This window comes from Lissotriton vulgaris, chromosome 11 (assembly GCF_964263255.1).
Source record: "Lissotriton vulgaris chromosome 11, aLisVul1.2, whole genome shotgun sequence".
Classification (NCBI taxonomy): domain Eukaryota; kingdom Metazoa; phylum Chordata; class Amphibia; order Caudata; family Salamandridae; genus Lissotriton; species Lissotriton vulgaris.
In genome coordinates, this window is record NC_141699.1 from 983097771 (window position 1) to 983117252 (window position 19482).

At 41.0% G+C, this 19482-nt stretch overlaps 1 protein-coding gene across 1 annotated transcript in view; it reads right to left on the reverse strand.

The window, feature by feature from the left end:
* SCHIP1 (schwannomin interacting protein 1) overlaps positions 1–19482 on the reverse strand; it is a 1820134-nt gene that overhangs the window by 397323 nt on the left and 1403329 nt on the right. The gene's annotated exons all lie outside the window — the stretch shown is intronic.

Below are 19482 nucleotides of genomic sequence, written 5' to 3' on the forward strand. Positions count from 1 at the left end.
TTTTGTACTTTGACGGATGTCAAATTTATTCACATGAACTATCATATCAATTATGGGTTTTATATTTTTTATCGAGTGTAAATATATGCAATTATATATTTATTTGTATATATGTGTACACGCATACCACAAGCTTAGGTGTATGTATTGGATTTTTGAATACTATTTTTACACTATTTATACTATTTATTATAAAGTGGCGAATCATGTTCATGAAATTTGGAGATATTTATTCGTTTCCAGGGATCTGTGAAACTTATGCGTGTCATGATATTTTCCGTCTCTTGCTTAATGAATGGTATGGCATAGAACTTCCTAGCTCTCTCTCTCGCACTTTTTCCTTTTTTGCACTTTATTTCACCCTCACATAGCACTTTATTAGCTGCCCCGGTTACAAGATCAGACTAGCTTTATGAACATTATACTGAGTGTAAGAATGTTTTAAAGGTATACATGTAACCTGTATTTATACAGTCAGTTTGCGTTTTCATGTTATACATTCGATTGAGATAAATTCCTTTTTTTCAGTCTTGTACACTCTAAAATCTGGGATTTATCCAGTTACTGATGAAGTTTGTTTACTCTAAACAATGAATAACTGTGGCAGTATTTTTTCACTGTTTACTGGTCACATGACACATCACGTCACTGTGAGGGGGTGTTCCCTATGAAATTTGCATTTAAAAAAAGCATTATGTCTTCAGTATATGTTGCAGCCTGATCAAGGGCAGAACTTGCCAGAAACGCGTAGCTGCTTTTTGTGTACCGAATAAATCGTTTTGCTGAAGATCTGTGGTCCGTCTCCCTTCTGTTTGCTGGTGTGCTAAGCTGGAGCTGGGGCTGGAAACACCGAGAGATTCAGAGGAGTCACGTGGTATATATATATATATATATATATATATATATATATATATATATATATATATATATATATATATATATATAGTTCCAATCATGGTTCTTGCGATTTCTGAAAGAAGGCACCGACTCCGTGAGTGTGAAGATCAAAGGTATTTAATCACAAAAAAACGACCAGACGCGTTTCGGCGGACAAGTCCGCCTTGTTCACTACATCTACACTATATATATATATATATATACTCCACTAGTGGAGAGTGGTATCCTACATTCTATTCTATTGAAATTGTCCTTTTACCACTTTGTTGCAAAATAATAATATAATATGTATTATGTCCATACAGAAAAGCATATTTAATCCATAGCTCGTATTAACGGAGAAGTGTGTCATTCAAAACCCAGTATCATTTGTCAAATTCTGCCTAAGTTTAACACTCCTCAAGTGGTGAGTGCTATTTTTTGAACCAATATTTATCACTTTTTTACATATAAATATCTACATTGGTAACATTCAAAGCAATAATTATTTACACAATGATACACATACTTGGGTGAGGAGAACATAAATATTACCAAAAGAAAAACTCTAAAACCATCCTAAAACTATAGTTTGCATCGCTATATCTCGAGAAGCTCTAGGCATGAATATATTCTCTCAATTCTTTCATAAATGTACATTGAGTTCTTCACTCTGATTCAGACAGTGTGGTGTGAATGACCGTAATGTGAACGGGATTCTTTTTGTCTCAGGTTTTTCTCCCTGTCACCGCCCCTTTCCTTTTGTTTCACCGTTTCAAGGGCAAATAATTTCAACGATTTCCAATTGCTATTGTGGTGAGTTTCCATATGTTTTGTGACCGCATTACTACGATCCTTATGAATGGTCGCTCTTACATGTATGAGTATTCGCTTTTTTAGTTCACATATGGTGCTTCCTACATATCTTATGAGGCATGGACACTCGATAACATAAATTTCAAACTGGCTCTTACACGTAATTAGTTCTTGTATGTCCCCATTTTTATGTGAGGAATATTTTTGGCTATTTATTAAACTTTACATTTGTAACATTTCTTGAAGCCTTTGCTTTGAAGCCATAATTAATTTTTCTGTTTGTGAAAACGGCTATGAGTTAACCGATCTTTCAGATTTGTCGCTCTTCGGTATGTTATGTTTTCAGCCGTTCCCATGATTTTTCCTTTGTAAGATTTTCCAATTTCTCTTTAATGTATCCTTGATTTGTTTTGATTCTTTTGAGAAAGTAGTAATGAATCTTATGGTTTCTGAGTTTGATGTTTCCTTTTCAGTCATTGGTTTTATGTGCAAAAGTTCTTTTCTCTTTGCTTTATTCGCCTTCTCCCAACCATTTTAAATTTGTTTTCTCGGATATCCTCTTTTTTGGAACCTTTGTGATGGTAAACTACTGTGTTTTTGCAACTTTGTATCTTCAGAGAAAAATCTTTGCAGTCTTAAAAACTCTTCATAAGGAATATTTTTAAACAGAGACTGTTGATGAAAACTACTTGCATGCAAAGTTGCATTTGTTGCAGTTTCTTTTCTATGCAGGTTGTATGTATTTGAATTTCTGCAATATAAATTTCATTTTCCAGAAACGTAACTCTTGATTGACTTATCTCATATTAGAACTTGAAATTTGCTGGTGTTTCATTGAGAATCGCGAAATATTAATTGAACTCCGCAGAAGGGAAGTGCTTGGAAAATTCACGGCAGCTGGGCTCAGTTGCAGGGTCATGCACAGCCATAGAGTGCCACAGTCAGCGAAAGGAGCCAAAAGACGACATATATATATATATATATATATATATATATATATATATATATATATATATATATATATATATATATATATATATATATATATAAATTTTGCTTACGCAGCTGCACTAGCAAGAACGCTGGCACGTTTCCTCAAAAGTTTAGTATTGACCACCTGAGTCTGTGTCAAAGCCGTAAACTTAATGTTGAAAAGTGCCCTATTTACTATAGAAAGCAAAATATAGCAATCCATAAACATGGCGGAAAGACTTTAAAATACATTTCATCCATGTATTTTACTTCAGAACACAGACATATTTAAATGTTAAAAAAACTCTCATAAAAAATAATATTAATAATGAAAAATGATAACGAACAGAACAGCAATGTTCCACAATATTTTGCATTACTGCAATACACTGTTTTTTGTTATTTTATCAGCATGATCAACACCAGTGTGCGTATTCTTTACCCAAGTTCAGTACTGTTATGTTTTTTCAGGCAAGTGCCTGTTCTACCTCCCGTTTTATCTATCCATCTATCTATCTATCTATCTATCTATCTATCTATCTATCTATCTATCTATCTATCTATCTATCTATCTATCTATCTATCTATCTATCTATCTATCTATCTATCTATCTATCTATCTATCTATCTATCTATCTATCTATCCAAAAAACATTTGCCAGTAGGTAGTTATAGTTACGACCTAGTTTCCATACGTAAAGTGTTAATTGTTTTGCCAATAACTTTGGTGCCGTTTGATGAAATTTTTAAAACTAGTTTGCAACACACTTCAGCTGCTCTCTTGAAGGTTTTATGGTGATACGGCAATTGGGGCCAGAAAAATAGGGGATCTCAAAACACGTTTTCTCATGTTAATTTCCATAGGAACTTTAGACACAGCTACAGCCCGAACTGCTCTACAGAATTATACTAAATTTGGCAGAAAAATAGATGTTGGTCCAGAGAAGTGCCTTTTTTGTGGTTTAGTTTAAATCAGTTCTATAGTTGCAGAGTTAATAAAAGAAATTCAAATTTGTATATATAGGAATATAGAGGATCTGTAACCCCCGATCTCGTGTTGAGTTCTGATTGACTGACAACACTTCAAACCAGGAAGTGTTGGCAGCCATATTGGGACGCGGCTTGAGCTAATTCCCAGAAAAAGCTGAAAAAACAAGAAGAGGGGGCAGGGTATGAATACCCATAACCTGACCCTGACCCCCTAGGCCTCTTGGGGGGAGGGGTTCCACAGGGACCCCGCAGGGCCCCATAAAAATGTTTTGGGTTTAGTTTTAAGTGAGAGCCACGTTGGATCTGTGGTTCCACGAAAATTAAAACAAAAGAAGCAGGAGTTCCCGTGCTGCTTTAGTAATCGGCAATTGGATGGTCAAGGTTTGGGGGTATTTTGAGAATAAAAGAGGGGGCACATTGCCCCCATCCCGGGGCTTATTAATAGCCTGGGGACCACCACCTCCCTGGAACATTTTGATTGTTAAATGGGGGCCTTTTGGACCACCCAGGTCCTGGGGACCATCACCACCCCAGGGCCACATTCAATAAAGTAATAGGGGGCATCATGGATACCCATGCCCGGGGACCAGCACCTCCCTGGGGTTATTTTATTTGTAATGGAGGGCCCTTAGGAACCTCCCCGGGCTCTGGGGACCACCACCTCCCTCAAGACCAACTTCTTTATGTAATTTTGGAGGGGGATTCCTGCCACCTCTCTGAAACAGTACCTGCAAGAAGAAAGGTAGGGACCACACAATCCCTCTCCTGGAGCTATAGATGGCCCTAGGGACCGACACCCCCCATGGCCGGCTCCTGCCATGCCCCAGAGTGCCCACCCCGAGACATAACTGTTTGCCTTGGCTTGGTGGGACATTTACCGCTCTTCCCAAGCCACAGCAAATGCTTAGCTACCAGCAAGCAAGAACTTTGAAATGCTCTCCCTTGCCGAAAGCGGAGCAAAATTGCCTTTAGACACAGGAGACTGCAGGTTTAGCAATGTTGGCTCCCGCAGGAGGCTATGAACCAGCAGGAACTGCAGGGGCCTTCAGGCTCCCCCGTGGTCCCACTGGAAAGTGGGTACCCTGGGGGCACCTACAGAAAGATGGTTAGGCCCCAGGGGATGGTTTCTATGGCCTTAATTCGGCCCAGGAAGGGGGAACAAGCAGCCCCCCTCCCCATGTGTAATAGCTGGGTCCTGGGGTCCCCGGGCCTGAAATTGGCCCGGGGAGGGGAGCCCCATTGTGCCCCTCCCCTATATTGAAAAAATTTATGAAAAAGGTTAGCACTTGGGGATGGGTCGCCAAGGCCTAAATTAGCTGGGGAGGGGGGCCATGCGGCCCCCCTCGACCATTGCAAATAGGCTTGGCCTGGGGACGGGCCCCCAGGTCAGAAATTGACCTGGGAATGGGAGGCCAACAGCCCTTCTCCCCTAATAACATTTTTTTAAAAGCCAGGCAAATGCGCCTCCTGGTGCACTACTGGTTGGGGAATAAAGTCTACTTGGATACTGAAGGTCCTTGAGGGCCAAGAGCCCCTCCAGCTACCTCCAGTAAGTCCCACACTGCGGCATTGCTGAGAGCTGGCCCGGCCCCTTTCTCCACCACTCTGCAAACATAAGTACTGGTTAAAAAAATCCACAGAAATTCACTTAAAAAAACAAAGGTTACAAGGATGTTATAGTTAGGAAATTGAATTAAAAAAACCTTAGAAATTCATTAAAAAAAACCCAAAGGTTACAGGGATATTATAGTTAGGAAATAGAATTAAAAAAACATAGAAATTCACAGAAAAAAACAAAGGTTTCAGGGATGTTATAGTTGGGCTCAGATTTCACTCATACAAAACCAGTGAAATTCAGCAGTTATAGTTACCTGAGCTAACTATATCTTATGCCCCCACAATGCACTGCTTGTAACCTCCCATATTCACTCATAAAATGGTCAATGAAATCACTGATGACATCTTAAATGACATCACTGATGACATCATCAAGTGAATGTAAGGGGTTTTAAGAGTTTATGGGTGCTAAACATATATTCTAACCTACTACAAAAGTTAGAGCAGGCTGCTCATCTGATTTCCTGTCTGTACTGGGAAACAGATGAAAATGTTGCTACCGCCTGCAGGGAGCAGCATTTTTAGCTGCTCTCTGCAAGTGGGAGCAATAGTGACTCCTGCTGGTTGCGGGGAGCCGGCTGAGGCTGTGAGGGCATTAGAGCTCCCCTGTGACCACCAACAAGGAGATGATGGGTGCCCTGGGTGGGTACTAGAGCACCCACCCTTAGTTGACTAGACCCCTTCCTCCTTTAATCATTGGCCAGGACCCGGGGCATGAGGTCTTTTGGGCCAATGTAGGCTCAGGATGAGATGCTGTTTGCCCTTCTCCCCTTAATTGTATGTCCAGGTCCCGGGGTCGAAAGTGGCTCAGGAGGAGGGCTACGTGCCCGTCCCCCTTTAAGCATTGGCCAGGCCCTGGGGATGTGGGTCCCGGGGGTGATATCAGCCTGGGAAGGGGGGCTGCGGTGCGGTGACTATTCCGCCGCAGCGCTAAGGGGGCGGGGGGGCCGTGCGGCGCGCCCATCTTGCTGGTGACGGAACCGCTCCGTCACCAGCCGCGGTTGAGCTGTGCTCATGACGTAGCGGTTCCGTCATGGCCCCGCCCACTTAATAGAACGCGCCGCGCAGGCGCGAAATTAGCGCCGCGCAGGTGCATCGGGCGGGCCATGACGGAACCGCTCCGTCATCAGCACAGCGCCACCGCGGCTGATGACGGAGCGGTTCCGTCATCAGCACAGAAAGGGTTAATTATCACATTGGGCCTTAGGGGATGGGGTCCCCAGGGCTGAAATAGGCTCGGGGAGGGGGGCCGTGTGGCCCCTCTTCCATTTAAATAAAGGCCCATAGGTAAGGGGTCTCCAGGGCCTAATAAGACGGGGAGAGGGGCCCAGGGCCTAATGAGGCTTAGGAGGGGGTCGCACCGCCCCCCATTTTTATGTCAGTGATGTCACAAATTATGTCATTGAACTTGTAAAAATTGATGTAATATGTGAGGTCATAAGTAGTGCATGGCGAGGGTGCAAGTTATAGTTAACTCTACTATATTGTACTGGTGAATTTCTTTGTTTTTTTTAGTTCAAACGCTAATGTTGTCACTGACATATTCATTTAGCTAAAGCGCCACTTTAACCTTTGGTATTTTCAGTATATTTCTAAGTTAAAAAAAACATGAAAACATGTTTTAATCACACCTAACTATAACGTTACCTCAACATTTGCTTTTCTCAGTGACAAATGTTAAACCACAGTGCGTGTTAAAGGTCCATAATGCTATGCCACAGATTTTATAGTTCAACGCATGCGATTACATTACTGTTGTGGTAAAGGCATGTGTGGTAAAAGCATGCGTTGTAAAGTCATACATCCCATCTAGAGTGATGACTATATGCAGCATAAAGGTGAGCTGCCCACTGTTCAAAATATGTTTGTACACACAGGAGTGTCTAAATACAGGAAAACAATGAGAGCACTTGATTGGCTAATCACGAGGGACTTTGTACTTGCCCTGTCATGCCGGTCTCACAGGGAAGCAGGTGATGAAGTGTTTCATCACTAGTCTAGGGGTGGGCGTAGTTCGCGAAGTAGCGCTACGCGAAGCTACGCGAAGCTACGCGAAGTGCACTTTGCACTTCGCGAACTTCACATAGCACTACGCGAGCTGCGTAGTAGCATGTTCGCACTGTGCAAGATGCGTTTTCAATGATTGCACAGTGCGGACAAGCATCCGGCACTGTGCAATCATTGAAAACGGCATCTTGCACAGTGCGAGCTGTAGTTTTCTGCTGCTCGAGTAGATTATTACTCAAGCTGCAGCTTTCTCAACGCGAACTGGTAGTTTCTCATTGAGAGCGGTCGCGAACATGCGCAGCCACTCACAATGAAAAACCTTACCTCCCTGCGTTGAGAATCTCGCCAGGATGTAATTTTGCTTGCTCGCGGTCGCGAACATGACGTTCAGGACCACAAACAAGCAAAAAACGAGCGCTGCACTACGCTACGCTGCACTACGCGTGTTCGCACTGTGCTACGTGCTGCTCGCGTAGTGCGAAGTTGCGCAAACTTCGCAAACTCCGCGAGCGTAGCGTAATGCTTCGCCCAGGGTTAATCACTACACACTGCTATTTTATGATGGGAGACAATGTAGCACATTTCACTATTTTAAGTGCCATAGCAATCATAACTAATTTCCATTTTATTTTACCAGGAACCTTTCATCATTTAACTTAAAAAAAGCAGAGCCAATTGGCAGAGAAGAGAACTGGGGTATTAAGTGATCAGGCAATGTGGTTAAGTTGGAAGCCAGCATTAGAACACATCTCTGAAGTTCACTGTTTTTCTTTCAGCCAAAAGACCAATAATTTTATTCTGGTCTTTAGTGACATGTGGCTTTGATTTTTAATGTTTTACAAGGCATATGTGTTTGGGAATATTGCGTCCCTATGTGCTTGGCTCGTGTGAAGTGTTCAACCCTGGAGAAATTTGAAGGCACACACAAGTTTGTCCAGCACTAATTAGAGATGTGTGTGAAAGACATCCAAAAAAACATCCAGCCTGTTCCAGAATTACAAATACAGCAGCAGCCAACGCAAAACAGATGCCAGCGCAGGTGCCCAGAATGCCAGCTCAGCAGCATGGAACCGCAGTGTCTACAGACTCCAGCAGCACTTGTGAAACTGAACAGCCAGGTGAGAAAAGGTAAGAACAACACCGAGCTGCTGGGAGATGGAAGGGGTCCTCCAGCTAAAAATAGCTTTCTACCACTTTGTTTTTAACAATATTTTACTGATACAGAAGAGCAGTTCTCATCATGATGCGTTTTCTGATACCATACGGGAATTCAGGGTTAAAGGGGAGAGCAAACGTAACTTGAGGAAGCAGAAAAAAGATGAACTAGGGAGCAAGGTATTGCTTCAAGGAGATTCCTCTGAGATGAGGTGGAAATCTGAGTGTAAGATAAGATTGTTAGAACGTAAGCTTAAGCAAAAATAGCCCCCTTTGATCCGGGACCTCAGAAGGGATCTCTAAGCTCAAAGGGTAGATAACCAAAGAACATGAAAAATATGATTGAACAAAGAGGTGATAATAGCAGGTTCATGTTGTCAACCGCTTCCATATTATACTTCACGGTTTATCATATCCAGGATTACTCTTTGCAGTGGTTGGACAGAACTTAGAAAGCCTAATACTCTCAATGGGTGCATCCACAGTGGATGACATAACGTTCTGACACTATCTCCATCTCTGATTAAGGATCTAGGTTTCAGAACCCAATTGCAATAATAGACTCAGCGGAACTAGAATACCTTAACAACCACCTGACCTTCCACCAACCCGCCAACTCGCCAGACACCTGCGGTCTGCCTCCCTGGCCCTCACAATCGTACCCCACATCCATTGTACTCGAGCCGGAGGATACTCCTTCTCCCGCCTCACTGCCAAGGTCTTGAACGACCTCTCCATCCACCTCCGAACCTCTACCTCCCTCGCCGAACCCAGGAGTGGCCTCAAGACCTGGGCATTCGAGTAGCTCCACCCCATGCAGTACCTGGATACCCCTCAGGGTGATTAGCGTGCTATACAAATACTGATTGATTGATTGATTGATTCAGGCTAACAGTATGACTGGACTCTTAATACTGTGTTTGGTGGAAGCGTGATATTCCACTCAAAATGGTATTGACAATCCTGCGGTGTCACCTGAGGCAGTCATGTCACATGCCGTTGTACCACATTGAGTTCTTGGTACAAATCCTTGAGGTCAAACTTGAAGGACATTGTCGCAAGGAAAAGGCCCACAATTACAGGTTCACAAGCGGAATTCAGTGCACATCACAAATTTCCACTTTCCATTTGACATTCCATAGGAATTTATAAGGGATTATGGGACGCATGTAACCGCAACCCACTATTATTCGTGGTTTTGGTAATACTGGGTGCAGTATTACCTCTCACATTAAAACCAGTGGACTTTGGCCTTAAAGAGTAATAATTGCCGTAATGATGTGTAGCATGTACAAGACATATCACGGCCCTTTATGAAAAATGTATTAGTAGTCTATGATATACTTTTGCCTAGTCTGAGACAGATTATGGTCCTTTGTGGAAAATGTATTAGTTCTATAATATGCTCTTGTCTAGTCTGAAACCTGTTTTGAGATTTCTGCTGGATTAAAGCGTTGTAATTCATGTAGTGTGAGGCAATGTGAGGACAAGGATGACCACAATGCTCACATTTGTTGAAAAGCTCATATGTTGTAAATATGGCAACACAGAAAGAGGGCACATACATTAAAATAAGAATACATCTAAAACTGAATATATTAGGCAGATAATAAAAAGAAAAGCACAGGATGGTATAAATCTTCCCTCATACCAATACTAAAATACATAAAAAGATAGAAATATTTCAAAATTTCAGATCAAACGCAATTTGACTCAAGAAAACTTAAGATGACACATTTCAGACTCTCCAAGGATCACAAAATATATTTAATTATTTATAACAAGAATTATTTTGACTAATGTAGAAAAACACAGGTGCTGTAGCAAAAACAACATCACGTGTATAGTTGCTTCTAAAAAAATGAAGCAGTAGAAATTATCATAACTCAGAAAGACAAAGCGTAGGAAATTGTTGCCTCGTTATTTTTGGTAGACCACCAGAGAGCTCGGTTTCCCAGAGGAGTTCCAGATATAGGGTCTTTAACAGAATTATTAATATATGGCATACGTTTACACATGTAAGGACATAGAAAATTACCGTTGGGAATTAATCCATTTACTGAAACAAAATTATGTACAGGTTTAGATGCAGTCTTCTGTTAAATGTAACATTATTCATTATAATTATATCCAGGTGCTCCACCCTACCACAGTTGATAAAGTTTATGGGACCAACACAAAGGGAAATAAATGAAAACAAATTCTAGTTTTTAGGGCAATGGGCAGTATAGTTCCCTGAACAGAAATGGTAACAATGTTTTGCATAAATAATGAAAGAAACCTGAGAAAAAAGTTAGACTGATGTGTTCCACGAAGAAAAGTGGGACGTAAGCCAATACATAAGGTAATTAAGTCAATGAAAGGGCTGTGAATAAATACGTTTTGGTGCAATTTTTAAATACTAGAAAATCCAAACACTCTTTCAGGTAAATTTGTTCAATACTTTTGGCTCACAGTATAAGTATTAATGTTGCAAGTAGGTGCTCACCTGTCCACAAAATTTTAGATACAAACTCATCAAAGAAATGAAGTTGAAACAGGACTAGTCAGAGCCTGGGAAGAGCTTCTGGAAGCAACAGACCTCAGTTCAATCAGTATGCTTATCATGTGTTATGTTATGCTATTTAATATTATGTTCTGTACCCAGTTGGGTAGATGCATGACTAGCCTTGCCATTCATAGCGCAGATTCAGCCTTAAATATAGTAAATTCATTAATATACTATGACCAATTTACATTCACCCGCAGGGTTAACCCCGTTTTCTGCGCTAAGTTCTTCCTTTTTCTTGTGATGGATCTTGGAATGTTGTATTAAGAATCAAGGAGCAAAATCAGATGTCACAAACTTAAATGTTATTAACAGTTTTAAGTTTAGTAATAGTAGTAGTAGTATGAGCTTTATTCGATACATAAAATATCATAAAAGCATATACAATTTAAAAAGTTCGAGTATTAAAAAGTTTAGTCAATGATGAGAGTTAAGACAGTTTTTCCAAGACCTTCCTTCTCATTAAGAGATTAGTAAAGTTATGTTCTTTATTTTGTCTTTATTTCAGTTAGTCCATAAATCAAATAAGTTTAAAGAAATCACATCAAAAAGAATGGTTAGAATTCAAATGTCCATAATGGCTTGACAAAAATAGATTATTTCCAGGGGTAGCCTTCCGAATGTAGACAATATAGAAATCCGGCCGCGGGGTGTTTCCTACCATTCCTCACTGCTGATCAGATATACCCATCATCACGAGAAACGGAGGCGGGTATACCCGATACACCCTGGCTATCTACAAGTTCCCCAGGTTAGAAGGGTACTTAAGAAGGTAACGAGCCATTATTTCCAGGAAAATACGGGAACTGTCACCCCTCCTACTACCCTTTGAGAAGCGTTTAAGAAAGTGCTCAGGGGGCATGCTATAGCTTCCATCACAGCGCACAAACGTGAGGGGCGGAGGGAACTGCAGGTTTTGGAGTCTGAACTGACCATTGCAGAAGAAAAGCACACTAGAGACCCAACCCCTGACACCTCCCACGCCTTGAGCCTCAAACAGAGGCAACACAGAGAACACTTAGCGGAATTGACCAGACAGCAATTGGCGAACACTCAACACAAAATATATGACGTGGGTGACAATGCTGGGAAATTGCTGGCATGGTTGGATAAACGGGAGTGCAGTGACAGGTGGATAGCACAACTATGCACAGAGGGGGGCCAACCAACAACTGACCCACATACAATAGCACAGATACTGGCACAACACTTTCAGACAATTTACTCATCTGACTCGACAATGTCAGGAGAAGAAGCACTCACTTACATACAGGACCTCAACATACCCACATTGTCCCTGGAAGAAGCACAGGAGTTGGAGGTCGATCTCACGGCTGACGAATTGCAAGCAGCCATTGGGGCGTTGCAGTCGGTTAAAGCTGTGGGACGGATCACTGACATAATATCTATGACATAAATATCGATGTAGCAAAATATCGAGTAAAAATTATAGAATACCAAAATATCGACTTCCTATCTCCAAACAGGTAAGTACAAAAATATCGAATCAAAAAAATCGATGTAAAAAATATAGTTAGTCAAAATATCGAATTTTTAAAATATCTTAAAAGTAATTTAAAAGTAATGAAATAATAAATATAATTAACTTAAACATACTTAAAATACTTAAATAACCTTAAAATTAATAAATAATTAACGTAAGTTAAAAATAAATAAACATACAATTACATTTTTTAACACATATATATATATAAACATAATATTAATAAAAAATATACAATATTTTTACCATAGGATAGCAGGAGCGTAACATTTACTATTACCACTCCAGTGAGTGCAACAGTAGAGAAAGCGTTCGATAGCGTATGGGTAAAAATTACTATTTCCACTCCAGAGAGTGCAACAGTAGAGAAAGCGTTGGATAGCGTGGAGGTAAAAAATACTATTCCCACTCCAGAGAGTACAACAGTAGGGAAAACGTTGGATAGAGTAAGGGTAAAAATGACTATTCCCACTCCAGTGAGTGCAACAGTAGGGAAAGCGTTAGATATCGGGAGGGTAAAAATTACTATTCCCAATCCAGAGAGTGCAACAGTAGGGTAAGCGTTAGATAGCGTAGAGGTAAAAATTACTATTCCCACTCCAAAGAGTGCAACAGTAGGGAAAGCGTTGGATAGCGGGAGGGTAAAAATTACTATTTGCACTCCAGAGAGTACAACAGTAGGGAAAGCGCTGGATAGTATAGTAGTAAAATTTAAGATTCCCACTCCACAGAGTGCAACAGTAGGGAAAGTGTTGGATAGCGTAGCAGTAAAAATTACTATTCCCAATCAAGTGAGTGCAACAGTAGGGAAAGCGTTGGATAGCGTAGGGGTAAAAATTACTATTCCAACTCCAGAGAGTGCAACAGTAGGGAAAGCGTTGGAGGGCGGGAGGTTAAAATTACTATTCCCACTCCAGAGAGTGCAACAGTAGGGAAATCGTTGGATAGCGTAGGGGTAAAAATTTCTATTCACACTCCAGAGAGTGCAACAGTAGGGAAAGTAAATACTTCATATATGAATACAATTAAATTAAATATTAATACCAATTACAAATTAATTAAAAGTAATTAACAATTTTATATAATATAATAATGAATCATTTAAAAATACAAATACAAATTAATTATTAAAAATAATTCCCTAATAATACAAATTATTTACCAATTACAATTAATTAATTAACAATGAAAACATAATTAAAAATTACAACAAAAATCCAATAAATAAATTAAAATATTTAATTAATTACAATTAAATTACTTCCCACCCTTTTCCCCTACAAACTCACAACCCGCAACAGAAAGTAAATTAATAATATTAACATAATTCTCAATTAATCAATTAATTAAAATTAATTACCAATTATATTTAATTTAATTACCAATTAAAAATTTAAATATCAATTAATTCAAAATAAATACCAATAAATAAATACAATTTTTTAATTGATCATAATTAAATTACTTCCCACCCTAATCCCCTATAAACCCACAACCCGCTACAGAAAATAAATTAATAAAATTAACATAATTATCAATTAATCAATTAATTAAAATTAATTACCAATGATAATTTAATTAATTGCCAATTAATAATTAATTAACAATTAATTCAAAATAAATACCAATAAATAAATTAACATATTTAATTAATTATAATTAAATTACTTCCCACTCTATTCCCCTATAAACCCACAACCCGCTACAGAATTATATTACGCAAAAATGAAAAACCATAACATTAATGGAATAAAATAAATTATAAAATAAATATACACTTTTCACACATATACTAACATAAAAAACACTTTAAAAAATTGGATATTATTAAAAAATTAATATTAACTTACCTCAAATTCGATGTTTTTGTTGTCTATATTCTGTCCATTCTATATTTTTGTTGTCTATATTCTGGCCATTCGATATTTTGTCCATTCTATGGGCCTCATTATGATTGCGGTGAATCCGCATACTCCGGGCCGGCGGAAGCCACCGCCGTCCCGGAGTATGCGGATTCACCGCTGCAGCCACATAGAACACCCACCGCCAGATTAGGATGGCGGTGGGATTGCGGATGGACCAGCGGAGGACTGAAGGTCTGTCCGCCACTGATCCGCGGGGAGGGGAGGGCTAGTTGGTGACGGTGTCTGCAAGACACCGTCAGCCAAATTAGGATTTGCACGGAGACATGCTTTTCCGCGGCGGCTTTTCCGCCGTGGAAAAGCATGTGGACTTTGGCTTTTGGGGGCCCGTTGCGGGCCCCCAGGGTGGCGGGGGGTGGGGGGTGCACATGGGGGGTACCTATGGTACCCCCCAACATTTACATGCACAAAGCGGCGCCTGCCTCTTTGTACATTTAAATGTAATACATGCATTTTTAACATTGCGGCGGGTGCAGCTTGAAGCTGCACCCGCCGCAATGTTCAAAATAGAGGATGTGACCGCCACCCTGGCGGTCACATCTTAATCTGCATGGAGGGACCGCCGCTGCCCCTGCGGACGGTCCCTCCTTCTCTATGGTGGCGGACGGACTCAGGTCCGTCCGCCATCATAATCGGCCCCTATATTTTGAATTCGATATTACTGCTATTATATTCGATATTTTTGTAGTCTATATTCTGTCCATTCAATATTGTGTCCATTCTATATTTTTAATTCGATATTAATGCAAATCGATATTAAAACTCAATATTTTGAGTGTATACCCTGTGGGACCTAATGGAATACCGGTCGAACTCTATAAGAGAGCGGCGGACTCTGTGGTACCCCACCTACTGAATATGTTCAATGATAGTTTGAAGGCGGGGGAACTTCCGCTGGATCAACACACTGCCACTATTGTGGCTATACTCGAACCTGGAAAACCAACGGGTCAGTGTGCCTCATACAGGCCAATTTCCCTCATTAATGCAGAAGCCAAAATCCTTGCAAAACTGCTCGCGGCCAGGCTAAGACCACAGTTGGCGAAGCTCATACACCCCGACCGGTCTGGCTTCATGCCTGGCAGGAACACAGCGCTCAATCTGAGGTGCTTGCGAGAGCAGCATACCTGCAGGAGCCAGCGGTGGTGCTCTCCCTAGATGCGCAGATGGCATTCGACATGGTCCAATGGCCCTTCTTATTTGCAGTACTTCGGCATTTAGGGTTTGGTCCAAAATTTTGTTCATGGATTCAACTTCTATACACCAAACCAATGGCACATGTGACTGTCAATGGCCACATCTCGGAGGATTTTCTCTTTGCGCGAGGCACACGCCAAGGCTGCCCACTGTCGCCGCTACTTTTTGCTCTAGTGCTGGAGCCACTGGCGGCCTGGATACATTGGGAGCCAATGATAAAAGGTCTCAAATGGACAGACGACTGGTAAGATCGGGTGTCCCTATACGCCGACAATAGTTTGCTATATTTCACTTTACCAAGACGCTCTATATTGAGTCTTCTGAATATATGTACACTTTATGGTACGGCGTCTGGTTATACCATCAATTTGTCAAAGTCAATACTATATGTGCTACGGGGTCCGCCGCCTCATCTCCCTGACACCTACCCACTTCAGATAGCGGAACGTACATTCAGGTACTTAGGTGTATTTATCACAACTGACCCTGGTGAATTTTACAATAAGAATTTGCAGCCACCGCTAGAGCGCCGTCGAAGAGAAGTACGTCACTGGGGAACATTACCGCTGACCCTACTGGGGAGGGCAGCACTTTTTTAAATGATGGTCCTACCCCGGTTTCTCTATATTTTGGAAAACACGCCATACCCAGTACCTTCTTCTTATTTTAGGGCCATCTCAGCACTGGTCTCTAATTTATTGTGGGGTGCCAAGCCTGCGCGAATCGCGCAAGCCATGTTGGTGCGCGGATGGTATGACGGAGGAATTGCGCTCCCTGATGTCCAACTTTATTACTGGGCAGCGCAGCTGAAAGTAATTAATCAATGGATACATCTTCCACAATCAGACCCAGCGTTTAAGGCAGACAGGGCACAACTGGGTGTAAGAGACATGTTCGCTTCCCTTTATGACAACAAATTGTCATTAGCATTATTTGGCCGGATACGTCACACACTTGGGTTGTGGCATGCGGCCCAGACTAAATTGGGATGGCGAGGGGTGATAACGCAGCTCACTCCGGTATGGGACACAAAGGGGCTTGGTAGACTAAGATGCAGTAAGGGATTTGACCGGTGGGACAACCTGGGGATATCAACGGTTGGAGATATGTGGCAGGGAGGGCAAGTAGTCTCATTTGAACGTTTGCAGCAGCAATACGAATTGGCTTCTTCGGAACTATTCAGGTATACACAGATAAGACACGCCTTAATGACAGTACTTCCGCCAGGTTCAGAGGTCCCCAACGCGTCCCCTATGGAGGACAGATTGCTAACTGATCACATGCCATGGAGGGCAACCTCTCTAACCTACCATAAACTAGTGAATAACCTGCCTGACCCAACGGGACCCCTAAAAGATAAGTGGGCCCATGATATCGGTGAGATTGATGAGTCAGAGTGCCAGGAGGCATTGGGATCACCAAGAGAAGTGGGCATACCCTCACGTTTTCAGACTGATACAGCTGCACCTCTTGCATCGATCATATTACACTAGACACATACTACACAGGATTGGGAGGGCAGAACACCCCTTCTGCCTGCGAGGGTGCGGTCGGTGGAGAAGGAACCTTTTTTCACATAGTATGGGATTGCCCTAAGATAGCGGAGTACTGAACACAGGTAATGCAAACTATATCACAGTCGGAGGGGGTTTCTCTCTTACCTGAGCCCAGACATTGCCTACTAAATATATGGGAACCAAATGACCTCAAACGTTCTGGGCAGAGCTGGGTAACACTAGGAATTATGGTGGCCAAAAGGAACATAGCGCAAAAATGGGGGGGTGGAGGTGCCTTCTCTGGGAACGTGGGTTAGAGATATGGACGCAGCCATGGTAGCTAAAAGGGCGGTATTCGTCAGCAAGGGATGCCCTAGAAAATGGAATAAAATCTGGGGGGCATGGAATAAATATAGAGGTGATATTTGCGATCTCCCACTGGATCGAGATGATGAGAATTGGAGGAAGACTGATGGCTTAAAAAGTATTGGAAGGGGTCATGATATGAAAACTCTGAAACTGTGTACTTGTGACTTTTTAATATTTGATGGTATTTATGAGAATAAGGTGATGTGCTGTGCTGCTTTTACATGTTCAAGGATGTTTTTATGCTCTGCTGTTGCGGAATTGAATAATAATAAAAATTATTTAAAAAAGAATGGTTAGAACAAAGCATCAAATATATTTTGCATTAAGCACATTCCATAAAGGAATAAACTCCCTATTCTAAAAATCCGGGTCACTGTTTTAGATTCTAAGAACCCATTAAGAGTTGGAGTTCAAGGAAAAAGTGAGCTCAAAGGAGCACAAAGCTTCAAAATCAAATTAGTGTGGCAGAACTTCCAATAAGAGTAGTTCATAAGACTCAGCCAAGTCTCAATGAATCTAAGTAAATCAGCATATAGTTGCAGGTGCAACCTGTCAATTATCAAAAAATCAAAGGTGAGGCAAAGAGGAAAAATAGTAGCAGCAGTAGCCATAAGGGTCTGAGTCTAGGGTAGAGTCTCTGGGAAGCAAAAATCCTCAACACTGGCTAGGAATATGCACTAATATCAAAGTCAAGAAAAGATGTTGAAAACATTATATAAGGCTTCGTCCTTAGGATGGTAGAATTCTTCGGTAAGCTAGTTCAGCTCCTCAATTCCCACAGAAATACATGCGACTTGTACTATTTATCACAAGGTTAACTACAGAAAATCTTACATAGTTAGATTCTGGAATCATTAAACTTGGTTCCCATAGGCGTTTAACCACAGATCGACTCTATATATCAACATGTTTCACCGAGAACAATGACCTACTAACTAAAAGGCAAATTCACTGTTAGGTAATGCGTTCCTTCTGACATGAATCAAGCATTATTGTTTAAAGTGCACATGTTATTCTGTTCAAACATTATATGAAACATATGTAAATAGGAAGGTCATGACATTCAAGAATAAAAATGTCCATAAGACATTTTTTAAACCGGAATATTTCGTAGTTATGACCATCATTTTTGAGCATGTACATTTAGATGTAGACGCAGGCAAAACCTCCTAATCTGTCTCTGTGAAAATGTGGGATGTGTAGAGTAGGAGTCCATCACAGTAGAGGTGTCTGGAGAGGTTGTGGAAGGAGATGTGACTGTTGAGGTAGTCAGGACCTGTTTTGTGTAGTGCTTTGAAGGTGTGAGTTTGGAGAATCTAAAAGCTTTACATCTTTCCCCCTGGTAATGTGGGAGCTGTATAAAAGAGTTGGCTCTAATTTAGCTTTCATGACTTTAAGAATATAATCTTAAAATTGACAATTTAATTTTTTTTTAAAAACTTTTAAATGCATATATTAAAATCATAGTTTTGCCCTTTAAAAGCATGAATTCAATCTACTGTTTTTTTAAATGTGTGGAAAATGTTTTTTTTTTTACAAAGTTTGAGGGTTGCAAGGGCTACAGGGCAACAGAACCTGCTGATAGCTACACAAGTCACCTTACCCTGGATTCCCCTGCATGTTTAGTTTGAAAAATGTACAGGTTTGCTAGGTTTCCCTAGGTTCCAGCTGAGCTAGGGTCCAAAATTTACAGCAAGGCACATTGCGAAAAAAGGGTCAGTTTTCGCAAGAAAAATGTGATGCGCCCACAAAGCGTTTTGGCCGTTTCCCGTCACGGGCACTAGATCTACCCACACAAGTGAGGTACCTTTTTCATCAGACTTGGGAGAAAGCTGGGTGCATGGAAGTTTGTCGCTCATCACAGATTCCAGAACTTTCCATCACAGAAATATGGGGAATATGTGTTTTTTTAAATAAAGTTTGAGGTTTCCAAGGGATTCTGGATAACAGAACCTAGTGAGAGTCACACAAGACACCCCATCCTGGATTCCCCTGGGTGTCTAGTCTTTAAAA